Raw genomic sequence first — 8,541 nt, forward strand, 5'->3', positions numbered from 1 at the left:
GGAGCTTTCCGTCGCCTTTTAACTGCAAAAGTGTGTTCCCGAAACGCAGCATTTACTAGCTGTGTACTTCTTAAATATTTATATATAAGAAATATACTTCTTATATGTGTATAAAAAATACTTTTTATATATATAAATACATAAAAAAACGTTAAAAAGCCATAGTATTAAAATATACCCAGGAGAATACCTGTCATCAAGGAGAAATAAAGACGAGAGGAGGAAAGGCCGAACCACGCGTCTCCGTGTTGTCTCCACGTCGCGTTACGTTTGCGAGCGGCACCGGGATCCGGTCGCGAGCTCACAGCGGCCACCCAAGGGCAGCTCCAGGCCTGCGATCCGCTGCGTTTTCCCCCCGGTTCCAGCATAAATAACCCGGCCGTCAAGTATGTACAGTGTCAACACTTAATTTTTATGAAACAGGAGTTTCTGCTATTTAAAACATAAAGGCACCATAAGGAGCTGTAATTGTTTCCACGGTTTGGGTGCGCAGCGCCCAGTGAGCGTCGCCTAAAACGCAGGGGGATGTCTCATCCGCGCGCAAGGACGGCCGCTTCCCCAATTACATAAGCGGGGACGCGGCGAGGACCGCAGCCGCCGTCTCAAGGTTGGGCCGGGGACAAAGGAGGCGCGAGCTGCTGCGGGAGGAAACGTCAAAGCTCCGGCAGCAGCTGCAAGAGGATAAAACCAGGCAATTTGCTGTGCTCTTTCCCCAAGCCCCTCTTCACTGCGTCGCTCCTGTTCGCTTGTAAAACTTGAGGGACATTAGCCGATTTGCTGGAAGCCTGAGTATAAAACAATATTTTCGCGTTCACATTATCTTTTATCCAGGGGGGAAAAAAAAGCTAAACGTTATTTGCTTGACTTTACAGATGAGGAAACAGACAAACAGATTAAATGACCTATCCAAAACCCCTAGCAAGTCGGTGGCCAAGACATGAGTACAGCCGAGAAACCCAGCTCGCGTTCTTTGCTCTAATCAGAGAAAATAGCTCTCACTCACTGTCTGCGTGTGCAGGAGAGATCTACGGTGCAGAGGAATTTTGCTTCCAGGTATAAATCGGGGATGCCAGTATTGATCTGTAAATACCACTTCTTTATGCCTCAAGTCCTAGCAAGATATTCTTTCCCTCGGGACCACCGTGCTGGAAGAGAGCAAGTGAATCACTATTTTTTAACATGTATAGCTGGAGGCAGGCTAGTCTCAGTGGAGGGATTTCTGCATTTTCTTTCTCTGTCCGTCTGGCAGAACTCAGACTTGTCAGTCTCAGTGGCATTATACAAAATCCCTCCTTTTGCAGGTGGGCATCTTATGTGGACAGATCATGTGCCTTTAAGGATACCTAAAGCTGATTGCTGAACAGCTTCTGTTTCTTCTGAATTGCAATATTTTATTGTTCAATCTGTAAACTTAGGCAGCAAATTACTAGCTATAAATTGTTAAAAATAAAAGGCTATATCCAGAAAACATGCAAAAACAAAAAAATCAGTTTTGAAAGTTGTAAGTCAATAAAAAAGAAGTTCATTCCTGTGCGTAGGAGCTGCATGAGGAGACCCTGCTTATGTCCTTAAGAGGCTTAATATATTTGACAATATATAAGCATTCTGCCAGGCTTTACCAGAAGAGTGCATTTTACTTGCAGGTTTCCTTTAAAACTAAAGGTTTAGTAAACTTTGTCTCAAATATCAATGCATCTACAGCTTCTTCCACTCAGCACTACTGACTGAAGAGTTTTATTATATCCAATGAATCGTGCACTTATCTGTTTCGAGGGTTGGGGATCATCTTCTAAGTTTCAAAATAATAAGGGTTCAGACACACTCAGGGCCTGATTCAGCAAAATAAAGGACCTATATAATGTCTGTTCTGGGAAGGTTGATTTTTCCCCCCTCTGTTTTCTGCAGGTTTGGATGCAAGCTGATAATATTTTTTGCTGAATCAGACTTTGCAAGTACATGAAGTTAGATCTGGATGAATGTGAACCTTGGCTGTGAAATAGTACATTAAAAAAGAAATGAGAAGGATGAAGAAAGATCCAAGTTCAGCTGCAGTCAGTGGGAATTTTCCTACCAGGTTCAGTAGGGTGTAGATCTGGATCTTCATTTCTTACAGCCCTGCATACCACCTTTTTCCATTAACAGAGCAGATATGGCTCCCACAAACTTCTGTAGATGGGGCCTTTTTCTACATGCTATGAATTCATGTCTAATTCATGCTATGATGTGCCCGATTCATAGTGCTGCGTTATTGCACTTATCTCTTGTGTAATGGGTGCTTGCTCATTAGCAAACGAATTGAAACTGTCACCTCAGTGCTAAATCTTCTTTCTACACCTTCCACTCCTTGTCTCTCCTTCAGTGTATTTTCTAAACGAGAACAAATACTATCATATCAGAGATACCACTGACCACTTTTGTCAGGTGTCAGGAATAGCTTAAACTAGACTTGAACCAGTAAAACAAACAAAATACTCCAGGATCTATATGTTCCTACAGTGTTACTGATGTCATCACTTACATCTACTTAAAGTGGATAAGAAGTGCCAACATCCCCAAATGGTATATTTCTACTCCACACAACCTCAGCCACACCACAAGGGAAAAAGCAAGAGAATTAAGCCTCTGTATCCTGTCATCTATAGGATACAGCTCATTTTATACTGGACACCACCAGAGACATCCCATGAACCTTAACACTGCAGTTTTATTAAATTGCAGATTATCTTGACCCTTCTACTCTTAAAAAAAATGTTGATGCATAAAATATCTTTTCTGAAATCCCTGATCTAAATCCATTGATATCATTAAATTACACTAGTGCTTCACTTCCCTTTTTCTGGTATGTGGCAGCAGTGAAGGACTGGATGGAAAACATGGTTATTCCCAGCAACTGCAATAGGATTGAGATTCCTTGCCTAGATGTGCAGCTGAGTTCTAGGGGTTATACTGAGGTTCATATAGACAGATGAAAATGAATCATAATCCCTTAGGACTTTTTTTTCCAAAATAACAATTGCCCTATTGGATAAATTACCACAAGTTCAGCTGATGTAAATATCTAGCTAATACTCATTTGCTCATTTAATGAAATCCAGAAACAATTTGCAATCTCATAATGAGCCTGGATTCCTAGCTGATAGAATCACAAGACTAAAGAACAGAAGTCAGCTCAGTAAAATGCATCAACAGTACATTTAAATGAAAGTGTATTTGACACTGTATGGACTCATAATACATTATTATTACTGTTATTAATGCAAAGGTGCTGACTTCATGATGATCATGTTCTGATTCTCTAAACTTAGTAAATCACACAAAACAGGAATTTGTCCTCTCCAAACGCTGTATGATAATAATTTAACTACAATCATGAAAGAATCAGAAAAAAATGTTCATTACAAAAGCTCAGCATGAACTTTTGAAGTGCAAACATAATATTTTCTTTATTGTTTACAGTGTTTCACTAGGAATAATGACTATTAATTATATTATTAACAGTGCATGTCAACAACCACTGACACCATAACAGCGATTCCTTTTGCTGATAGCGTGGATGCAGGGGTCACCAAGCATGCACTTTGTCTCACGTCACCAGGCTGTGCAACACCACAACGCAATGCTCCAGAGGATGCAGCGTCCTTGCCAGGGTTCAGACCATGAAGGACAGCTTAAAACCTACCAGCATTTGACAAATTCTGTGGAGGGAGGTGAGCTCCAAGGCTGTGAGCCCCTTATCAGAACAGATGGACAGGACCAAACAAGCTCCTCTGCTGAAAATATTCATCCTCAGGTTGCAGCAGACCATGTTCCTCTCCTGACTCAGCTGATCTCATTAAAGTGGCCTGAAAACACAGGAAAGGCTAAATCCCAAATGGTAGCTGCAGGTGCTAAGGTATTTTCCAGTTTTGGGCCTCAACAAAAACCATCTTCACCTATGAGTGCAGGGATGGCCAAAAGGATAAGGCAGCAGGAATGGGATTCCCTTTATCAGGAGTACCAGAGAGCCTGGGCCTTCCTGCGCTGTGACTTTTATTGGTCTCCCTGAAAGGGAGATAGGATGGAGACTTCTTAGGCAGCTTCCTGAATGCTTCCTAAATTGCAAGCACACCAGAAGTGTCTTGCATCTGTCAGGTACTTGTGATTGCACAGAGTGGGGAGAAAGGTAGAGACTGATGCATGTTTCTGGTTCAGGGATTTTGTAATTAAATATCCTAAGTCTGAACCTTGCTGGGGAAGGAAGCATAAAAATCACACTTGCTGCTTCTCAGGTGTGACAGGCAGCTGCTTATCATCATACATAGGAGTTCCCATTTCTTAGACTAATGGCAACATAATAGGCTGATTTTACTATTTGCTTTCTACAAGCAAGAATTTACTTGTCCAGAAGTGCAGCAGCCTGGCATTTGCTACAGGAGCAAGCAGCTGGCAAGGAAATGACCCCAAGTGAGTTAGAATGAGCCAAGAAGTTAACCAGTGCACCTCCCTCTCGCTTTTTAATCACAGGTATTGGTTTCAGAGCTATATTTAAAGAGTCTTTCAAGCAATCTGTTATCCATGCATCTCCCCACTACACAGCCAGTCTATTCATGGCAGAGAGTTTCTCCCAAGCAGAGCATGCTATATTTATTTTTGGTGGGAGAGACAGTTTCTTTTTTCAGAAACTGGAATCACAAAATAAAGAGTCAATTAGCTTACTTTCCTCATGCCAGGAACCATGTGTGAAACATATGGGAGATGTTACCAGCCCTGGGAGGATCTAACCAGCAGTTAACTGGAGGTGCAGAAAGGCAGCAGTGAACTGGGCCTCCCGCATTGTATTCCTAGGTCTAGAAGATAGTGAAGTCTACCAGGTGACAGCAAGGGACCGGGCTGCGACAGCCTGGCTCCCCTTCTCAGCTGGGCCACTAACATGCTACGTTACTTCCACCCTTCCCTGTAGAATAGGGATGGAAATACTGGTCTCATTGGGATGGTATGGGGTTGAATTAAAATATACCTGCAATTCTTTATACACCTCTTGAGTGTAGTAAGGCAGGGCGCCAAAATGTGAACTCCAGTGAATGTCAGATGGGGAGGCTTGTGTAATTTATATGGCAGCCACCTGGAAACTCAAAGGACAGGACTAATCCCCTAATAGCTCTGCGCTCATTTTGCTTTCAGTTGGGAACTCAGCTCTTTCCTGGTAAGGAAAATTGGAGGATGTATTGCCTGCGGTTCCCTTACCATGGGACTCTTCAGCTATTAATCTCTCATTCCTCCTCCCAGCCCACTTGTAAATGCAGAAATTTGCAAAAAGGAGAATTGCCTGAGCAGTCTTGCCAAGCTGCCGTGAAAAAAAAAATCTAACAGCCTAAGCAGAGAGCAAGCTTGCCTCTTCTTCCTTGCGCTGGCTGGGTAAAATGAAAAAAAGATATTTTACTCACCCTTGAAAATGAAAATTACTTGCCCCAGACAAGAACTGTATGATGCTGCACAGTATGGTCCAGGGCTCATTCATGTAATAATAATTAATAAGAACACAGCATATCATAAAACACACTTTTGTAAGGTATATGACAAGTCTTCTGACACGTGCACACAGAAATTCCATTTAGTGTCTCCATGCAGAGACCCACCTACCATTTCACATAACGCACTGCACACTAAGACCTGATTCTGCCCTCGCTTACCCCACGGACACGTTGGGAAATAACTTGGTCAAAGTCCCTGGATTTACATGGCACAAAAGCAGAATGAGCAAAGACTCGAGTTCCCAGCCCCCCTCAGCAGCGGAGGGCCAGGGGAGGAGTGATTTCAAGCATGAAAGGCTGAGATGGCCTGGTTCAAAATGAACAGTAGTAAACGCTGTTTTTCAGCTGACATCAAACTGTTCACTGATCAAAGGCAGCTGCAGCCATGTATTTTCTGTTACTACCCAACTTCTTCCCATACAGCACTTTGGATCCAAACACTTGCTCACCCCATATAGCTAGGTGCTGCCTTAAGACAGCATCTAGGTACCTAACCTCACCCTCCACAAACAGGTGCCAGTTTTGCCTGTTTCTAGGACAGATGCACAGCTTCCATTTTGCTGTTCTCAGTGTCTGAAACCAAGCAGTACAGGGAATGGAAAGGAGGCATGGGAAAGAAGAAAATAGCAGAAAAAATGGAAAGAAGAATTAAAGTTAATGTTTAAATACTAAAGAAGTCTGGGACATTCGTTTTTGTAGCTACTTTTGTAATTGCACACACAATGAGTCAAACAGTACATTAGGGCTAAATGCCATATACATTTTGAAATGGTATAAAGTCTAATTCAACAAGTGTCTGCTCACACATTTACTTTCATGGGATTTAAACACTTGTTCTGCTTAAACAGGGTCACATAATGACTGTAGTATAACCTAGCCATAAGTTAAAATTATTCAGGTGAAAGTAGCAATCCAGCTATTCATCCACATGCTGCTAGAAACCCCTTGAAATCCATGAGATTATTTCCACATTACCTATTCCTGATTTTTCCCAGGTGATAGCTGGTCCCTTCCAGGGCCGGTACTAGCGGATATCAGCATCTGAGGACCAGAGATGGAAAAACCACAAGCTTGCAGACAGCCCTTTTTCCATAACAGTTACCCAGTTGGAGCCCCAGGGAACTCCTGCCAGAGCCAAGGGCCAGCAGCACATGCAGCCACCTGGAGCTGACCAGGAGAGATGGTGAGGCTCCATGACAAGGTTTATAAAGACATCAGTGAGTGAATGGAGTCACCTGTAACTGGGTAAGAGACGTGTGTTTCCAATTAATGCTGCCCCGCTGGCCCGAAAGGACTTGGTGAACCCTTAGCCTCGGTGACCCTCCGGCTCGCTGCAGCAATCTCGTATTGCTTCTGCTTTCAGGTGTTAGCAAGAGCTTGGTTGGAAACAGCTGTTTAAGGAGAGGCTGTTTCTCAGCTCTTTTTATGAGCTGCTCCACTATAATTACAATTACAATAACACTTAGCCTTATGATAGCACTCTTCATTCTCTGATTGCTTCCAGAATGCAAGCTAATAATACTTGCTTTATGCTTCTCATTCAGCAAGGAGTAGATATTTTCCTACAGAAAGGCCATTATATTAATAGTAAAGCAAACATTGGATAAGAGGGAGCATGAAGCTCCACTCTGAAGTAAAAACCACTTGGTCATTTGGGACAAAAGCAGCCCATCACAGGGCAAAACCCTGAATTCCATACTGAAATCAGCTGTTGCCTCCTCACCAGATTGCTGAGTAATTTCCACTGGAGTTATAACTCGGTTGATGGGAAATTTTGCCTGAGCAAGGACTGGATGTCTTGTTCTTGGTTCTCCAGCCCTCGTGGGGTTTCTCCGTCAGTAAAGCACCTGGCAGATCCAGTGCTTCTCTCACTGGCTGGAGAGCCGGGCCATAGCTCCGAGCAGAGGTCAGCCGTGCGGTGTCTAGATATCCTACTGCAGCACATGCCGACCTGCCGTTCTGTAGCTAAAGAACATGGAAAGTGGTAAACGCTTCACCACGTTAACCGTCACGTCCTTCGTTAGCAAGCAGCGTGTTTCTCTGCAGCGCTAGCAGAAAAGAAGCACGATCACACCTTGGGAGCACTTGGGGGTACTTTGGTTTTCGCCACTTTCCTCTGCTTGCCCTTCGAAAAGAAGCTGTTTGTATAAATAACAGCAGATGCCTTTTAAAATAGCTCATCTCCCAGCCAGTGCTTAGCGGTAGAAATGAGCAAAGATAAAACAGTTGCATATGATGCGAGAAATATAGCAGATGGGTTTGTACAGAAAAGCAGGCCACTCCGCGCCTCCTGTGTCAGCGAGAGTGGACTGTGTCACTGGCGCCGCAGATTGCGGCACATCGGGCTGCATCGGCTTCCTGCTAAGGTTCAGCACGGATGCTACCAGCAAAGCGCTGTTAGTGTTTCCGTTTTTCTGCTTGCTTGCTTCAGCATTAATGACAATATTGTGTATGACAATATCGTGTCTCTCACTAAAATGCAGACTTTCTCGCTCCCTTTGCTGGTCACCCGTGCTTGGATTCGCAGAATTAATAACTGAGCCCAGAAGGCGGGAAATGGAGGATTTCCTAAAAGCACTGTTTAGTAATAATTTCCGTATTACAAGGAAATGTGTAATGACTCCGAACTCCCGCTGAAGCAGGACTATTTTAATGGCTACGCCTGAGAAAAGCAGCTTTACCTCCGGATAGACTTGCATCTTGCTGCTCTGTGACCAGCTGCACTAGCGGTTGGCTGTTCTCTCCGCCTGCCCCTGCAAAAGCCTCAAGATCTTTTCCTTCAACTTTCACGTCTTCTAAACAAATTCAGCCGTTTCTTCTGACACTCAGTGCTTTCGTTTCCTCTTTCTGTTCGCCACTGAAACCTCTTGTTTTCCAAAGACGAGCCCGTCCGGCTATAAAAAACTCTTGTATGTGCTCCAAAGACCTGCCGGTTAGCGCCAGCCCTCGGCTCTGGTTGCATAAGGCGACCGGAAGGAAATCACCGACACCGTAGCAGTCAGCCCAGGAATAACGCCGGCGGCGTGACGAC

General features: G+C 43.8%; 1 long non-coding RNA gene across 4 annotated transcripts; it reads left to right on the forward strand.

Moving 5' to 3' along the window:
• The first annotated feature begins 6 nt into the window (after nucleotides 1–6).
• Nucleotides 7–8,194, forward strand: LOC112971579. Of its 4 annotated transcripts, none has more exons than XR_003255410.1 (4): nucleotides 7–386; nucleotides 873–1,053; nucleotides 1,906–6,755; nucleotides 7,994–8,194. It is a non-coding gene; the product is annotated as an uncharacterized LOC112971579 (long non-coding RNA). The 4 variants fall into 4 exon arrangements; XR_003255409.1 differs by lacking the exon at nucleotides 7,994–8,194 and having other exon boundaries at nucleotides 1,906–3,892; nucleotides 6,506–6,646; XR_003255412.1 differs by lacking the exon at nucleotides 7,994–8,194 and having other exon boundaries at nucleotides 1,906–3,707; nucleotides 6,506–6,634.
• The last annotated feature ends 347 nt before the right edge of the window (nucleotides 8,195–8,541 follow it).

Source organism: Apteryx rowi, unplaced genomic scaffold (assembly GCF_003343035.1).
Source record: "Apteryx rowi isolate R43461 unplaced genomic scaffold, aptRow1 scaffold_45, whole genome shotgun sequence".
NCBI lineage: Eukaryota > Metazoa > Chordata > Aves > Apterygiformes > Apterygidae > Apteryx > Apteryx rowi.